This window comes from Pteronotus mesoamericanus, unplaced genomic scaffold, assembly GCF_021234165.1.
Source record: "Pteronotus mesoamericanus isolate MK-2021 breed Mesoamerican mustached bat unplaced genomic scaffold, CSHL_Meso_final scaffold_1186, whole genome shotgun sequence".
Classification (NCBI taxonomy): Eukaryota; Metazoa; Chordata; class Mammalia; order Chiroptera; family Mormoopidae; genus Pteronotus; species Pteronotus mesoamericanus.
The window spans coordinates 171608-190429 of record NW_026555302.1 but is presented as its reverse complement, the minus strand read 5'-3'; positions in this window follow the sequence as shown (position 1 = coordinate 190429).

Sequence of the window (18822 nt, the reverse complement as noted above, 5' to 3'; positions counted from 1 at the left end):
GGCTATTCTTGAATGTGATGCAGTCCTTTGCACCTTTGATTGAAATTTTATCCATAAATACAAATTTTTAGGAAAGTCCTGAGGGCTTGAAAACAAATTGGTATGAGATAATTACCAAAGAGGGGCAAAGAATCCAGTTATTCAGTGACTTTTTAATACCCATGAAATGGGTGTGCTCACGGCTGTTGTCTGGAAAGTCATTAACTGCCCCAGTGAAGATGCTAGGTTAATGAGTTTTAAAAAATCTGCAACATGACTTTTCTAGTCAATCTGGCTCAGGTAAGTAACTTTTGCAGCTTTGGGGGATCCCTTGGGACTTTCAGTGTATAAAATAAAGGGTGAACATAGGAAAAGACCTAATGTCCAGGAGCAAAGACAAGATAGCCTCCTCGGGCATCTCAGCGTAATCATCTCAACTGGCCTCTGAGGAAGAGCCTAGTTAGGTGGTGTGTGTGCGTTTCTGGTCTTCAATCTTACCTAACAATTTACATCAAAGACTCAAGAGCAAATGGTACAGTTGTGCTATGCCAGCAATTTTCAACCTTTTTCGTCCCATGGCACATAGGAACTAATTACTAAAATCCTGCAGCACACCAAACATATATTTTTTTGCCAATCTGACAAAAAAATAGATATAATTTTGATTCATTCATACCAGATGACTATTGTTGTGTTGACTGTTGTCATTTTTTCATCTTGACAACCTGAGGGAAAAGAGGTCAGTGCCCCTGACTAAAGAGTCAGGTATTTCATGTTTAAAAGCCCCAGCATACTGGTTGAAAAATCACTGGTATTATGCTGATAATCCCCCCTGGCCGGGTGGCTCAGTTGGTTGGAGTGTCAGCTACCCACTCCCCCCAACCACCGCAACCGAAACCAAATGTTGTGGGTTCAGTCAGGGCACATCCCTAGGTTTCTGCTTCCGTCCCCGGTTGGGGCATATAACAGGAGGCAATTGATTGTTGCTTCTTCTTCATATCATGTTTCCCTCCCCTACGCTCTCTAAAATCAATAAACATATCTTCAAGTGAGAGTTAAAAACAAAGATATCTTTTGGCTTCACTGTTTCTGGCAGTTACAGGCTCATGGTTCAGGTATGCAGGTTGCTGTGAATGAAGTGAACAATACAATTCATTCAGATTGACCACTGTTCCAAGTAGAATCTAGATCCCCTTAGTAGAGATGTGGCACTTCTTTATTTTTTTTCTTTCTCTTCTAAGTGTAGAACACATTATTTGGCAATAGTCAACCATAGTGTAGTGACTCAAGCTCTCACTCGCTGTGTGTTACAGGTTTCTCACAGTTTCCATGTCTTACATAGGAAGTAGGACCAGGCAGAGGGCAATGCATGAGAGAGGGAGGGAGAGAGAAAGAGAGAGAGAGAGAGAGCGCTCATGCATACATGCAGCTGATGCTTCAACCTGCACCCTCCCGTAATGACTGCTGACCTATGTTATTTATTTTCTCCCCTGAATTAGTGCTTGAAATTTACTTTTATTCAATTTCACCCAGGTTAAGATTTTAATGGGGGGGAAAGCCCTATTTCTAGACATGAGAAGTGGAATTTTTCCTGCAGTCCAGATCTAGCATGTAAGAACCAATGACAGTGTGGCAGGGGGCGGGCTTGCTCTGAGCAAAGCTTTCCCTGTTCTCTTAAAAGAAAATGACTCTTGGGTTTTCTCTGGCCACCTCACCAAGTCTGGAGTCCTGGGGTTCGCCTTACCACCTACTTCAGTGTGAGCTTGATAAATCCGCAATAATGAATTCTGAGAGATTACCAAATTTCTCAGACACTCCATTTCTACCAATGTAAAGGGAGAGTAATGTTGCTCCTCTCTTGGGGGTGTTATGAGAATCATGAGCTAAGGCTGACTCAGTGCTTCTCAAGAGTTCGCCTCTTTGTCAGCTTTTACTTGAGCTGCTGAAAGCACCCTTTCTCCTGAAAAATGTTCGGGAATGCAAGTGCAGCGTGACACATTGTCTTAGTATCATGAGGAATACAGTTAGTGGGAAATGACTTCAATTTACTGCCTCTGCTAGTAATCCTGTGATGCCATCGCCAAACAAAAAGCACATGACTACTCGTAAGCCTGCTGTACCTGGAGAAATTGGATTTGACCCAGAAAATCAGGCCGTAAAGCTAATCGCTCTGATCCAATAACGTGGCCCTGCAGAGTGGTATCAGCAGTCCCGAGACTCGGAGCGGAGGAGGCGGGGCGCGGAGGGAGAGCGAGCGAGCGCTCGGGGCAGCAGGTGCCCGGCCTCCAGACACTGAAGCCAATGAAAAATTCATAAGGAGATGTTTTCTTAGCCAATGTCTAATGCCACTGCTGGGCCACAAGCTGCTCTGAGCCAATCAATAGTATTCATCATCCTGAAAGGAACTAGTGATTGCATGTTTATGAGAACTGGGAGCTTTCTCAAGCCAAGGCCAGTTTCTGGTTACTTGGTATGTGTCACCCTTAAAAGTATAAAACTTACTTGGAAATGGAAACCAAGACCTTTTAAAAAATTATACAAGAGACAAGGAAAGGTACTTTTCAAATATGGCAGGGGGGAATGCTTGAATTCTTTTTTAAGTCAACCCACAGACTAGTTTTAAATTGAAGCAACTTTTTTTGTGTCAGAGTTTGGTGGCCATTCTATAGGATTTCCTTTTAGTTAACTCCAGAATTTTTTTTTATCGCACTTCAGTATATGTATCAGACTCCTCCAAACACAAACAGGAATTTATGAGAATAAAATCATAAAAAGAAAAATAAGTAGAGTCAACTTTGTCATTATATACCACTAAGTTCCAGGTTGGTTTGATTCTGAAAAGCTTTTAAAGATCCCAGAAAGTTCAGCTTGAGTCTGAGGGTTTGCTTTCTACACAGGCAGTGATTTAAGGGCCAAGAGAGGCAGAGACAGCAAGATGAACCACCAGGGTCTTGTGCTCAGAAGTCTACTGAGGATTTCAGGGAAAAACACACCTCAGCCTGGCTAGACGGGAAAAGCTCTGAGGGGACTAGGGCTTGTATGTGTGCATGTGTGTGTGTTCCAGGTGTGTCTAAACTGGAGCTTGCCCTGAGGTCTTTACGTAGAGTCTGTTGAACGGCATCTCTCCCACTCTCAGAAAAATTCTTTTGAACAGGTGAATTAAACACAAAAGTTCACAGATGACAAGTTTGGAAAGTCAACTTGTGATGGAGGAAGGCAGGAGAAGAATAGGGTCAGAATACGATAAGGAGTCTCATCCTCTGCTGGTGATAGTGTCAGGAAAGACGCTGTGCCCTTGCATCTCTATAAACAGATAAGATTTTGTTTAACAACTGTAAAAGTGACACAAGGTCACTGTGTTGAAAAATATAGACAGAAAAATAAAAAAATAAGAAAATAAAAGTCAGTCATAAGCCTACTGTCCTGAAAGCCCACTTAACAAGATGGTGTGTTTTCTTCCAAGTTGATCCTAAATTAGAATCTTAGTATATATAGCCTTTTTTTTTTTTTTAATTTTTGTAAGAGTTTATTGAAGCCAAACTGACAACATACGCCTGGGAGCAGATCTCCAATACTTACCTAAGTGGACATAGTTTTAGAGCCTAAGTTTTCAGTGTGCGTTTACTTTGTAACTGGTTTCCCGTGTGATACTAGGATGTGCTACTTCATTGCCGGCTTGGCAGTCTGTTAAAAGAATGTGCCGTGATGTGCCATTCCTCCACTGACAGACGGGCCATGCATTCTCAGGCCCCGAGACTCTGTTCATGCAAGCGCATAGCCCTTCCGTCTCAGCCCATTGAGCCCTTACTTGACTGTTTAGTTCCAGTGTCGCCTACACTGAAGCCTGCCCTTTTCCCTGGTTGCGATCCATCGCTCCTGGGGAGCAGAGTGCTAGAGTGAGGGGAATCTGGGCTTTGGGGGCGACAAGCCAGGGCTCCATGCCTGGGGCAGCACTTACCAGCTGTGCAGCCATGGGAAACTTCTTAACTAATCTTCAGTCTCCTATAAAATGGGGATAATACTGCCTCTCCTAGACCGTTAATATGATGATCGAGTAAAAGAACGTATGTGTTAGTTTCTGTCCCTCTGCCCTTTTTGGTTTTCTGGCTTCTCCAAAGAACAGCTGCAGAGCAGTAGCTAAGAGCTTGAATGAGCTTGAGCAAGTAACCTAGGCTCCGTGTGCCTCAATTTCTTCATCTGTATGATAGGCATAGTACTGCCCATCGCTGCATTCAATAGGGATTAACCAGGTGACCAACAGAAGGCACTTGGTACCCAGCACAAGTAGGAGCACAGTAAATGTTGGATTAAATGTTTTTCAATATAATCTTACAGGACCTCCCAAAATGTCACTTCGTTGTCTTCATCAGAGTAGGAGTTCCTCTGTGGCTTCCCAGTGGACGGTAAGTCGCCCCTGTGGGCTGCTGCTTGGATTACTGTCTGGTGAGCCTCCAAGCAAGCAGGGCTGGGCCCTGCCTCGCTGCTGGCCAGACCCTGTGGAGTGCTCTGGCCGCCCGGCTTCCTCAGCAATCCCTGCTTGACGGATGCTGGGAACGCAGGAGCCCTTCAGAGTGAGTGGCCTGAGAGGGGGAGACCTCTTAACCACTGCTCACCATCCACGTTTCAGCCAGAGGAAGGAAATTTGGCTGTGAGAGAACTGCCTGAGAATTGACTGGGTTTGTTCTCCAAAAAAGGCCCGTGGGAGAAAGAGCCTCAGGGGAAGGGGGCTCAGTGCCCTCTCCCTCTTCTTGGGCCTGCTCCTCGTGGTGGGAGGGTGTCTTTCTGATAAGACATGGTAATGTGCTGGCTTTGGTGCCACCAGGCAGGACGGCAATGAGAGCATAGAAGTCACTCAGAAACCAGGGTGCGGTAGTTAGTAATCTTGGAGGGCGTCTGCCCAGTGGCTCTGCTGTGCTCTAGCAGTGGCTCTCACGGTGTGGCCGGGGCCCAGCAGCATCAGCACCACCTGGGAACGCACTAGAAATGCAAACTCACAGACACAGATGACAGTATGATGGTTACCAGAGGGAAGAGGGGAGGGAGCTGGGAAAGGGGAGAGGCGGCCAAATATATGGTGACAGAAGGAGACTGGACTTTGGGAGGTGAACACACAATCTGCATTGGATACAAAGGATGGAGTGTAGAAGTATACATTTGAAACCTATATAATTTTATTAACCAATGTCACCCCAATACATTTCATAAAAATTTTTTAAAAGAAATGCACATTCTGTATTCTGCCTCAGACCTGCTCAGTCAGAAACTTGGGGGCTGGCTTCCCAGCAATTGGTGTTTTATTGAGCCCTGCAGATGATTCAGATGCCTTCTCAAGTTCAAGGCCCACTGCACCACAGGAACTGATGGGGGAGGAGAAGAGAGAAAAGAGGAAGTCCGAACAGTATCCCTCTCTCCCAGGCCCTCTCCGAGGGCTGGCTAGGGTTCTGACATTCTTATCTCCATTTCTTTTGTTTGTTTGAGCTGGTTTCAGTAGAGTTTTGAACTAAAGAGTTCAGAGTAATAAAGCAGGGGTCCTTCAAAGAAAAACCGTGAGAGAAGTGAAGTTTTGGGGTGCCCATGCCCCCTGCTTCAGTCTCTCCTTCTTTGGATACCCCCAAAACCCCTGCTGAGGAAGCCTGGTGGTAACCAGTGCACCCCCTCCCTCCTTTCTGGGCAGAGACAGACCGAGTCAAAGTGGTTTGTCATACCGTGTCCCTCAGAATTCAGCTCCCCCTGCAAATCAGATGCGTGCACAAATATTTATATACTATCATGTTCACCTCAGTATTACTTACACAGGACAAAAAAAGGAGGGAGTAGAGAACAACCCAAATAGGTAAGCATATAGGCAAAATAATTATGGCACATCCACATGATGGAATACTATGCAGCCACTTAAAATAACATAGTCATAAAACACTTAGTGTCAAGGGGGGAATAATACCAATTAATGTTAACTGATAAAAGGTGGATACAAAATAGTATGTACAGAATAAATCCACATATGTGATAGGAAAAACCTGGAGGTAAACACACTAAGATTTAACAGTGGTTATCATCTCTGGGTAATAGGGTCACAGAGTGTTTTTATTTTTTTCTCTATATTTTTAGTATTTTCCAGTTTTCTATTTTCTTTATACTCTTTTGTACTTTCCAATTTTCTACAATGGACATGTATTATTTATTACTTTCACAAATAGAAAAAAATGCAATAACGTTGTATAAAGTTGGGTTGGTCATTTTACCCCTCCAAGTTTCAGCTTTTTGTACTTTCATGGCACCCCCACTCGGTGGGTAGAGTGTGATTATTGACAGCTCCTTCTGCCCCACCCCGAGAAACTGTTCTCATTTAATCTCCATAGGTAGGTTTTGTTATATCCATTTTACAGGTGAAAAAACAGGCATGAAGAAATTTAACCCAATGTGAATCAAAGTCCTGAAAGTTTTTAAACTTTTTAAAATTTTTATTGATTTTTAAAGGGAGAGAAGAAGTGGAGAGAGGGGGAGAGAGAGAGAATCATCGCTTTGTTCCACCTGTTTATGCACCCACTGGTTGTTTCACATATGTACCCTGACCAGGGATCAAACCCACCCCCTTGGCGTACCAGCCGGCACTCTAAGCAACTGAGCTCCCAGCCAAGGCAGTCCTGTGTATTTATGCTGTGCCTTTTTCCACTAGAGCCGCTCGGATTCATTCTCTTTTAACTCAGTATGTGATTTTTTAATGTTATTCTAGGGATATGTGTCATGCCTTCTAAATGAATAAAGCCACTGTGAGATGCAGTCCTTGCCTTTCTTTTTATGATTTCTTTCAGGACAAGTCAAAAACTTCTGGTGATCCAACTTGTTTCTCCATCACTACTGTTAAATGAATAAGAGAGAACTGGTTTACAAAGATTTAAAGATTTTTTAAATTCTCGTTGAATGATTTAAAAGATGCGAAGGAGAATGTAGTAAAAGTCTCCTTTCTACCCACTGCTTTATAGGTGAATATTTGGGAGACTTCAATTAGTTTCAAATTGATGGCTTTGAGTATAATTGTGATAGCCTCTTAAGTTTATACTTAGCTTTTGAGATTACAAAATACTTGCAAAGACACAGTCTCATTTACTCTTCTCAGCTGTCTGGGGAAGTTTTCTTTCTACCTCCTTCATAGTCACAGATCTTCCTCCCAACCCACCTCTGTCCCCTGAGGCCAAGACTGCCTTCAGGGTCTCTTGTAAGCTGTGTGTCTGTGACTGAGGCCACATACTGGTTAGTTCTGAGTCTCCTGGGGCCTCCTGGCTACAACCGCAGGCTCTTCATGTGTTCTTCATATCACTTAACATGCCAGAACAGGCCTCTACAGGAAGATGCTATTGATGACCCCACTGACCTGCCCCTTGCACGTGTCTCGCATGGGAAACCCTCTTCAAACAGCACATTTGACTCGTTGTCTCTGACAGTTTGCAAGTTTATTGACATCTTGTACCTTAGAAATAAAGTTTATGAAGAGTGTAATATAACATGAGAAGATATTGTTACATTAATTGAAAAAGCATAATATACCTATATCTACATATACCTACATCTGTATACAAGGTCTGTCCAGAAAAAGTCCAATTGTTAACATAGCAAGAACAGTTTGCATGACATCAATGTAACCTAGCAGCCAAAGCGAGTGGACTGGAATGCGCAGGCGTGAACAGAGACTACTTCACTGTACTAGTCAGTGGGAGTGGTAGGTGCCGTTGAGTGAGCCTGTGTACTGTGTGGCCCTTAGATTAAAAATGACTGAGCAAGTAGAGCCACAAATCTGCATCAAATTTTTTATTAAGCTTGAACACACCTTCATGGATACTATTATGATGATTTATAAGGCTGCAGCTATGGGCAACTGGTGACTGGGAGCTTCATCTCAACAATGCGCCTGCTCATGCATCACATCTTGTACAGAGTTTTTTGCTGAAACATCAAATCACCCAGGTGACTTAGCCCCTCTACAGCCCAGAGTTGGCGGCCTGTGGCTTCTGCCTTTTCCCAAAACTAAAATCACCTTTGAAAGAGAAGAGATTTCAGACTGTCAACGACATTCAGGAAAATATGGACAGTACAGCTGACGGAGATTGGGAGAATTGTGTGAGGTCCCAAGGTGCTTACTTTGAAGGGGTCAGCAGTGTCATTGTACTATGTGCAATGTTTCTTATATCTTGTATCTTCTTCAATAAATGTCTCTTTTTCATAGTATGTGGATACTTTCTGTATCCATGTATCTAGTTTATCATGTAATTAAGACTCTTAGAACAAAGCTAATGTATAGTTAAATTTCTGGAAATAACTCTTTATTTCCCCTCTCTCAGCCCCACTGTACTGCTTTCCCCATATTCCCTCATCTCAGTGTTGGGATCCACCCAGTTCCTTAAGCCAGATTCCGTGGTGTGCTCATCCTGACTCCTCCACTCCCGCCACCAGCACCACCAGCTACTTGCCAATCCCGCTGTCCCTCAGTCCTCCCCATCCTCCCTCCTCAGCATTCTCAAGTCTCTCTGCATGTCTTGGTCCCCACAGACCACCCCTCTAGCTCAGCCCCCACCAGCTCATACCCAGGTTTCTGCAGCACCCTTAAAACGGGTCTGCTGGCTTCTAAATCTTGCTCTACCTTGATCCATGTCCACATTTCAGTCATGGCCCTCTTTCTTTAGAAAAAGAACAAAATAGCCCTGGCTGGTGTGGCTCAGTGGATTGAGTGCCGGCCTGTGAACCAAAGGGTGACTGGTTCAAGTCCCACTCTAGGGCACATGCTTGGGTTGCAGGCCAGGCCCCAAGTAGAGGGCATGTGAAAGGCAACTACTCATTGTATCTCTCCCTCTCTTTCTCCCTCCCTTCCCCTCTCTAAAAATAAATAAATAAAATCTTTTAAAAAAAGAAAGAATAGCCCTGGTAGCTATGGTTCAGTTGGTTGGAGCATTGTCCCATAACCAAAGGTTCATGGGTTCGATTCCCAGTTGGGGCACATACCTGGGTTATGGGTTCAATCCCAAGTCTGGGCATTTACAACCATCAGTCCCAGCATGTACGAGAGGCAACCAGTTGATGCTTCTCTCTTGCATCAGTGTTTCTCTCTTCCTTCCTCTTTCCTCTCTAAAAAGTAATTTAAAAAAGTCCTTGGGTGAGAATTTAAAAAATGTAAAAAAGAAAGAAAAAATAATGATAATCTTTTAAAACACCTTGCTTAAAGGTTTAATTGTATCCCAGTGTCCTGTGGGAACAGTTTGATTCCCCTCATGGCCTGACTGCTGCTCACTCTCCAGCCTCCTCTTCTTTCCTGAATCTGCCCATTGCCTGCCAGCTGTTGCCAGACCCGCACCTCAAGCCCTCACGCTCTCTTACCTCCAGGCCTTGTGTGGTCACTGTGCATGGCTTGCACCTTTCCCTGGATTGACTCTTATTGATCCTTCAGGTCTCAGCCTCACTGACTTTAAGGAAATAAGATTAAAACAAAAACAACCAAGATAGCTGAGGAGTGATAATGGGTTTCATCATAATACATAGGTAATTCAGTCCATCCATCACTCATTCATTCATCAAAGAATCATTAATTTTTCTCAGCATTATTAGCCATGATACACCTAGTGGCCCAGGGCATCACTTGTTCGAGGTGTCAGCCCATATGCCCTATAGCAGGTCTCTCTTGTTGCAATTCATTCATTCAGTCTGTCTGTATTTCCACCTTTCATTTGTATTTAGTCAACAAATGACTATGCAAAAATTAGCAGAAGAGAGTACCTGTTCTCAGTGGTCATGATGTGGTGAGGATGCAGGCTTACATGTCACGAGGAGGAAGACACGCACAGCACGTAGTCAGAGTCCCTTACACGGCAGGAGTATGACCGAACGGGTGGGTGTTAACAGGTAGATGGGGCATGCGAGGGGAAAGGAAGTAAAGGAGGGAGATCTTTCCAGAAGAGGAAAGAGCAGGTACAACGGCTCAGAGATGCATTGGCGCCTGTCTGTAGGCATTAGGTAGCACCCGGATAATGCATGCAGAATGACCAGAATGCTGGGCGCGGGGGTGGAAGTGATGCTGGGGACCACGCAGCCCCCCACCCTGCCTGCTGCTGGCCCTTCATCCTCCACCTGAGTGGACACCCTTTCTCTCTCCTCCCCCTCCAAGTTCTCTCCATTCTCCAGACCCACTCAAGGCCTGCTTCCTTCATGAAGCCTTCTTGAACTATGTACTAAACATAGGCACTAAATTTCATTCTGTCTTGTATATTGCCCTTCAAAGATTTCATAACAAAGCTCACCTTCCTACCAAATTGTAAACTCCCTGAAAGCGGGGGCTATGATTTACACTGAGCCTCACATGCCTCTGAGCTCCAGTCTAGCGCTGCTCTGTGAATGCTCATTGAAGGAACGCTAGCCACGCCAGGACTCTCTAGAAGGGGCATAGGCACAGGCCCAGGCAGTGCCCAAGCCCCCAGCCTCAAACAATGATTGACGAGCCTCAATACCTACCTCTGTCTTCACACAACACCTGCTACGATATTGGGTCAGAGGATTGTGGTGAGGATTGATTAGATGAAGAAGAGATAAGTAATAATGTTACAAGAAATGTAAAGGGATTCCCTTTAGAAGCTCTAATCAACCTTTGAATTCACTGTTAATTAACTGCTTACAGGAAATGTTTTTAAATGTTGCTGTATATGACATCTTAAACTTGGAGTTGCAAGAAAAAAGTCTTTGTTCCATCTCCACCATGTATCAGCCTTGTGACCCTGGACAAGTCATCTGTGCTCTCTTAAGCCTCAACTTCCCATCTTTAAAATGGGAATAATAATACCTCACAGGGTGGTAAGGTATTGATTATAAGGATTAAACATGGTAATGGATATGAACTTGATTGATAGCATGTGAAGAGTCATTTAAAAATCAGAGAGCACTTTAATCTTTATTATAAACTAAAGTTATCTTCTCTCTGTTTTACTCTAGGATTCAAAATCCAGGCATGAGCTCTCCACAGGGAGGTAAGTGAACTGTATTTAGTTTAAGAAGAGGGTATCCGTCTTCTCCTCTCCAGGAGATGTGCCATAACCACCTTCTCAGGTGAGTGCAGGTGTTGGAATAGTCATGGCTGCCTTACTCCAGCTCTCAGGTCCCCAGGACACATGTGGGCCACGCCATGTAAGGAGCCCTACCGTGCTCAGTGCCCCGTGGAGAAGCCCCACTGAGGAAGTTGCTCAGGCTCAGCTCTTGAAACATCAGCTTTTCCCAGGGACGATTCCGTATTCCAGGCTGTCTTCTTCAGAAAGAGAGTTCTGCTTGGATTTGTCAGGGAAGGTGATTAGGCAATACAAATAGCAAAAGTAGGCCTCAAACCAAAGACCCTAAAAAATAAGGGGAGGAGGGGACTCTGGAAGGAGAGACAGTCACGTCTACATAGCGGGCACCATCTAACCTGCAGTCAGAGGTCCGGACTCAGAGGCCGTCTCTGACACGATTGGCTGTGTGATTTGGGGAAACTCTACAAGCGGAGTGAGCCTGTAAATGGGCGTAGTGATGCCTATCGTTTGGGGTTATTCAAGGATTAAATCTGTATGAGTTTAACAAAAGGGACAATGTCGTATGATTAGGAGCTGTCTATACATTTATCTGCCTAAAGTAATCATTCAGAATAACCCGTATGAACAGCATGTCTCTGGGCCTCCACAGGGTGTTCATGAAAGGGCCCTAAATGGGATTCTAAGAACCACCCCAAGGTCTGAAAAGGCATATCCTGCAGACGAGGGGTGTGCCATGAATGCCGGCTGGTTTCCGCAGGTAACTAGAGCCCCCCGGGTGGTTTGCTGTTGCTTCTGATGCATGGCCCCCTGCGGGGGCACAGCCGCACCCCCTCATGCCTCCCTTCGTGTACTCCATGCTTGTTTTATGGCTCTTCCACTTGCCTCATCTTCTTTATTCTCTTAATAACCCTGTTAGGTTAGCTAGACAGATAAACCCTCTCCTCCTACATACACTTTTTATGGATGACCTGCCTTAGGCCACAAAGCTAAGTAGGACAGTGTCATCGGGTCTTTGGCCTCTGCAACCTGGAACCCCCGGTTTGGAGGGTCCACTGGGATTTGAACACAGGTTTCTAATAGTCTTGCTCTGTCCACACCCAGGCCATGAGCCCAAGCTTAACAAAAGCCCCATGAGCCGCGGCTTTGAGAGTAAACAGGCCCCCCATTATCAGAATTCCCTGGCAACTCTGCCTGGACCCGGACACCTGCTTCTACCCACAGGATTTTATTTTCTTGCATTTGTTTCCAAGGGGACCCGTAGGCACTTGCTCTCCTGGCTTTGGTCCTCCCTCCCTGAGTGTAATTGGGGAGCGCCCTGTTGGCCCCGCTCTGTGAGGAATGGGCTTCCCCGGGCAGTGCAGCGACTGAAGCCCGGCCAGCGTGTGGGCCGCTCCTCCACACCGCGCTCAGATGCGATTACCCGTGTGTCACCGTGCTTGGCAGCAGCTCCCCGGAGGCAGCGAGGCCTTTGATCATTCCATTGTGCTGTCAACTGGCTACAGTTTCTTGTGTCTGCCAGGTTGCCTGGCCTTTTGCATCATCCTGCCCCGCTTCCTCCTTGTGCAGCTAATGGTTAGTCCGTCATCCCAGATTTGTCAGGGAAGATCAGGGTGTGTGTAGTTCCCACATCTTCCTCCTAAAGCAGCTTTGCGGTTCTCACTCTAGACAATGAAAAATGCTGCAGGGTTTAGGAGGGGGGCCTCCTCGGACTTTGCCCGCTCCTGCTGGCGCAGAGGAGAAGGAACCCTGCGCGGCAGATACTGGCCCAGGCGCTCTGAGCTGTATAGCAGCGGTGGGGCGGGGGTGGCATTCAGGCATTTGTTGCCTCTCCACATTTTTACTGAGTGCATACTATGTGCCAGGCACTGCTCTGGATTCTGAGAATAAAGCAGTGAACAATACAGACGAAAAGCCCTGCATTATGGGGCTGATGTTCCAAGACAGTAAGTGGAGTGAGGGGAAGAGACAGGTCAATTAACTTAAACACAGGTATGTTAAAAGATGCGATGGAGAAAAATCAAACAGGGAAGAGCCGGGTCATAGGGGGACGATCATCCAAGTGCCTGCTCAGGACCCAGCACGGAACAGGCCCCTGGCCAGCCCCTCAGGACTGGGTGTGATTCCCAAACCCCAGCCACAGCGGGCATGGGCCTCTAGGGTGGTGAAACACCCCAGAGTCACCTGCCAGCCCCGAGGGCAGCCGTATGCCCCAGGAGCCGGATTCCACTGCAAACAACTGCCTCCCTGAAGCCCTGCCAGCAAGTCTGCTTCTCCCATATTTTTTTTCTTCCCCCCAGAGATGCTGACGACCTGAACCCAGCCGCTCAGACCTGCAGAGTCGCGGGGAGGGCAGCTGGCAAACAGATCATGACAGTACCGAGACAAACGTTCCTGCAGGGCCTGTGCAGGGCCTGTGGGAGCCTGGTGGGGGCAGCGGGGCACAGACTTTTGTAGGGGGGCTGTCCTGTGTGTTGTAGGAGGATGAGCAGCATCCCAGGCCTCGACCCCCTAGATGCCAGTGGCACCCCATTCCAAAATTAGGACAACCAGAAATATCTCCAGACATTGCCAAATGTCCCTTTTTGCAAATTGCCCCTCATTTGAGAATCACCACCTAACTCAGTGTCACTCAACTTACTTGACCAAGGCACACCTTTTATTTTGAGGGGACATTTATTAACAGCACTGCAGGTAACCAGTGTCATTCTGAACCTTCCGGGAGGCACTGCTTCTGGATAAAGCCCATGTTCCCTACCACAGGGTCCAGGGCCTTGGGACCTGGGCCCTGCCTGGCCTTCTGGCCATACCCTGCGCCACATTGATCTCTGCCTTTTTGTGCCAGGAAAACCCAACAGTTTGTATTTGCTTATATACACCCTACATTTTATGACCTGGGCCTTTGCCTGGGCTGCTCCTGCTCCCACTCGCCCCCGCTGGCTCACGGATTCATTCTTCAAGATTCCACTCGGGCCCCGTCCCCTGCAGAAAACCTCCTGGAAGCCCAGGCCGGGCAGGGCAGCATCCTCTGCTTCTGAACTCCCACAGCAGCGGAAGCCGCAGCCTTCCTGCCTCTGACCCCTCAGACAGGACCCCTCGGCCTCCAGCCCTCCAGCCCTGCCATCTGCTTTGGGCAATGGGCCCATTTCTTCTCCTCCACTTACAAGGCAGAGACTCTGTCTTTTCATCTCGAGAACCTGGCAGAGTGTCTGGCACAGGTGGGTCCTCAGTAAAGGCCAAAATAATTGACAAGTAGAGAGAACAGAGAGGCAGATGAGAGAAGGGGAGTGAGGACAAGAGAACAAAGGCTCAGAGGAGGGGAAGACCCAAGGGGGAATACTCTTTTTGCAGCACAGGAAGGGATGATTAACTTGCCAGCCCCTCATTCCTTCTCCTTCAGGCCAAATACTTTAATTGCCTTAACCTTTAATCTCACACCCGCCTAATTGTCCAACCCTCCAATCATCTCTGCCATCCACTCCCCTCCATGCCTCTCCACGTTTTCCAGGGGCTGCCTCTGTGCTCGCTGCGATGTGTCCAGAGCAGCAGGAACACAGAGCCTTTTCCCCCCAGAGCATCTTCCGCTTCGTTAGCCTGAGATCCCACAATTCCCTGAGCCTCGCATCCCTCTGGCCTCTGGGTGCTGGCAAACTATTTTCACGGAGGTGTGAGTGGAGAGAATTAAATTGGTTAATACGGTAATTATTTCCTTTTCTGTGCCAGGGATTGCTCCACAGGGAAGCCAGGCTTCTGGGGCTGGGTGGGTGGGCACAGGAGTGTGGGATTTGGAGCAAAAAGCCCAGGGGTCCCAACCCGGAGAGGCTCAGTGCTCTGAGCTGAGGTGCAGCGAGTCTGCCCTTGGGGGCGTGCGTGAGGGATGTGGCATCTTGGCAGCGTTGGCACCTTCAGCTGTGCTGTGGCGGGGTCGGGGGACAGGGCCTACGCAAGTTCTAGGCTCTTACATCTGCACGGTCCTGGGAGAGAGACACTCTCTTTGACAGACAGTGAAGCTGTGAGCTAGCAACATACAGATGGAGGGACAGGCCAAAGGTCAGCCAAGGAGGGACGGCACAGCAAGCAGAGAGGGGTCATTCCAGCCTAGGCCTGTAACCCCAGAGCAGACAATTTCCGTTACCCCACATCCCCCTTCTCACAGAGGTCTCACAGTGTCGGTGAAGGCCAACGAGGCAGTGCTGGGGACAGGGGCCCTGCAGCAGCCCTGACATCCTGCGACATGGGCTGGCATGTGGTCAGGCAACCTTGGAGTGCCCAGCTGCAGCATCCCGGCCAGCCTGTTGGCCTCTCTAGTTCCTGTCTGAACCTGTGCTTCCTGAAGTCCTTTACAGGTTCCTATGATCCGCCTGTTTGCTCCACCCCAACTTCACCTCCCATGTGGCAGCTGCCTGGGGAGCCATCTGGACCCCCCTTGAGCAGCTCAGCAAATTGCTGCCACACTGGTTTCTGTTTATCATTGGGGCTGGTGAGTTTTCGTCAGTCATTGCAACATCTGTCAGCCGTCAAATGTCTGTCAAGGGCCAGGCACTATTCTTGGTAACGGCAGTTTAGAGGAGACTGGGGCAGAGCTCCTACTCTCAGGCAGATCGCTCCCATCCTCATGGGGCAAGGCGGGGTGGGGCAAGTTTAGTGCAGGGGACACAGAGGACCCTGAGGGCTCCAGGGCCTGCCTTGCTCTTCACTGAAGTCCAGCTCCACTGCAGACGCACAGAGGGAGCTTGGAGGTGGGCACTTCCTGCGAGGCTGCTGTGGCCCCCGCCCGCACCGCCAGGTGCATGGATGTGGCAAGAGATGCCCTTCACTGATCTGCCCCCTGCCCCGCACAGAAACTCAGAGATGCTCAGCCAGAGGCCTGGAGGCTCCTCAGGGAACGTAGGGCCCCCAGCTCTGCCCTTGGTGCTGGGTTGAGGTCATTTAGTCTGGATGTGGTTTCCAACACTGACTGCTCTGTCCGAACTTTATGCCACACCGATGGGAAGTAGTCGGTAAGAAATTAACAGCACTGTTTGAAGCCCAGGTACAGGATGGGGCACGTGACCTGGCCGCTCTGTGCCTCGGTTTCCTCTGTGAGGTGGGGACTGCTCTAGGTCTGGTTCCGGGGAGCACGTGTGGACTGAAGGAGACACACAACGTTAGCGTGGAGGGCGCGTAGTGAGGGCCCATAAAATGACAGCTGGGTTGCCTCACCGCACCCCCAAAGGAAGTCCTCTTTCTGCCTTCTCGTTCACACCTCCTTGGCAGCTGCCCAGAGTCCAGGGAGTGAACTGCCTGGGAAGACTGCACTGGCAGAAATACTCGGCCACTTCTGGAACTTCCCGGTCGGCAGCTGGTCCTGGATCAGGAGCTTCCCCCGGGAGCTGCTGTGTTGGAGAATGAATTCAGGCAGACCCAGGTTCAAATCCTGATCCTGTCACGCCCCTAGTGGTGGCCATAGGGAAGTCACTCAAACTCTCTGAGCCTCAGTTTCTACCCCTGTCCGCTAGGGATAATACTATATCCCTCAAATGTTAGTTGAAAGGAAGTGATATAATGTAGGACTGGCCACCTTTCTTTATTCAAAAGGAAGAATGACAGGACAGAGTGCCAGAGGAGAGGACAATGGGAAGCCAAGTGAGGGGGTCACACTCCAAAGAGAGGCGTGTGGCACTTTGACGGAGCGGCCATACTACCAGCTGCACTTGCGAGCACTCACTTCTCGCATCTCTGTGCTGGAAGCTCTTTGCCTAGCACCCTTCACTGAGTCTACAAAAGCCTATCAAGTTAAGTATTATCCCCATTTCACAGATGACAAAAGAAGAGGTGAGAGATTAGGAAATCTGCCTAAGGTGGCCCAGCTTGGAAGTGGCACAGTCAGGAGTCAAACTCCAGCTGTCTGCCACCAAGGCGCCTCCGCAGGGCCGCCTGCCGAGGGGGTGAGGGGCAGGTCTGTCCCAGCTGGGCCTGAGGGGCTGAGTCACGACTTCCCTCATCTGTTAAGTGGGCGAAATCATCCCAGTTCCAAAAGGAACGTGTGCCATGGAAATAGTTAGTGGTCCTCGCCCCACACCTGCTCCTGGTGGGAAACAGTTTATAAACAGAGAATGGCCTGTTGGCCTGCTGCCTCAAGCCAGGTCTCTTGCAGCGCCAAATTCTTGGGATGGTTCAGTGGCAGGTGTGTTATTAGGAGGAAATTCATAATGCCTCATTCAGACTGAGTCACGGGATCCCTGTGCTGGACGCACGGGGGATGGGGCCTTCTGCAGAAGCAGGTTTAACGTGGGAACCCTGGCCCCAGGTGTCCCAGGCCTGGGCACCTCCCCAGGGTCCCTCCTGAGAGTCAGGATTAACCAGTGATGAGGGTGGGTGAGAGGGTGCGGGGCAGGGAAGGGAGGCAGCCCCCTACTGGGGGAGGATGGTGCCCTGTGGTGGGTTTGCTTAGACTTCCCGCTGGGCGCAGGGGCCCCAGAGCCCTCCCCTGCCTGCCACAGGGTTACCCAGGAGGCTTTTGAGCTGGGCTCCAGGTCGCTCCCTGGGTTCTCTCCAAGAGTTTTGGGCAGCGCTCTTCAGGGCCACGCCGGTCAACAAACACTTCACAGAACTGGGGCGAACGCTCTCCTCTCTGAGTCATACGAGGAAGAAGAGGAAGACTTAAACCAAGACTTAGATTAGATGTTGTGGCTGCAGCACTGCTGGGCTTGTTTCTCTCCCTTAGAAAGGATACAACAGCATATTCAGGAGCTAAACCTCCGGCCTTCCAAGCCGGCTCTTCTGGTCATACATGTGACTGTCTTAGAAGAACCAGTGTGAGAAAAATACCCATTAAGGAACAGCAGGCGGTTTCCTCAGACAGATGTCACTGCCAATTGCCAGATAAGGCCACCTCTTCGCTGTCTGCCCCCGGGTGCATTGCAAGGGAGCTCTCTGATACGCGCCGCCCAGCGGTTGGGACGGAGCACACACACAGGGCTCAGGACACGTGGGCTGCCTGGTGGACAAGGAAAATGCCCACAGCGTGAGCAAAGCGAAAGCCACTTCACTAGCAGTCGGTTATCTCGGCATCCCAGTTTTGCTAACAGCTAGGCCAGCCAGCATGCGAAAGCAGGCTGCTGGGGGGCAAACAGGGAGACCACGGTGTCGGCACTGTGAAGCTCACCCCTCTCCCCAACAGGAGAGCCCATCTGGCTCTTTTCATCGTGATTCCAACATAAGCAATTCTATTTCTCAACCCAAACCACATTACAAACACATATGTTGGAAGTGCGGAAGAGCCTCTAGAGCTGAGATGTTCAATATTTGGGGGGTTAGTGACCTCTCTGAGGCAAAAGCTGTCAACTCTAGCCCCCCAAGAATGCATACACACTCATGTAGTCCATGTAATATCAGGCAGTACTTAGCTCTCTGAGGTTCACCCATGGAACCCAGGCTAAGAACCACAGCTGTGCAGGTAGGCACGCATGTGAGCGGACCGCCCGAACCCTAGAGAGCAGATGCAGTGAGCTTTAACCCTGCCGTCTGCTCCCCACTGTATGGAGGCAAAGCCCCTGTACCTAACAGGCAGCCTTGTCCCTCACCATGGCCCTGTCAGAGCCAGGCCATGCTTGGTGCCTCCAGCTACCACTTCCTGACAGTGTGCAATGTGCCAGGCAGTCTTCTAGGTGCTTTATCTGTTGTAATTTGTTGGATTCTCACCAAATGATCCATACAATATGAAGGGGAAATATAAACATTTTCAGACACACAGGACTCAAAAACCGCGCTCATCATGCAAGACAAAGCTTCGGCATCTGGGAGCAGGCACTCTAGCAAACAGAAG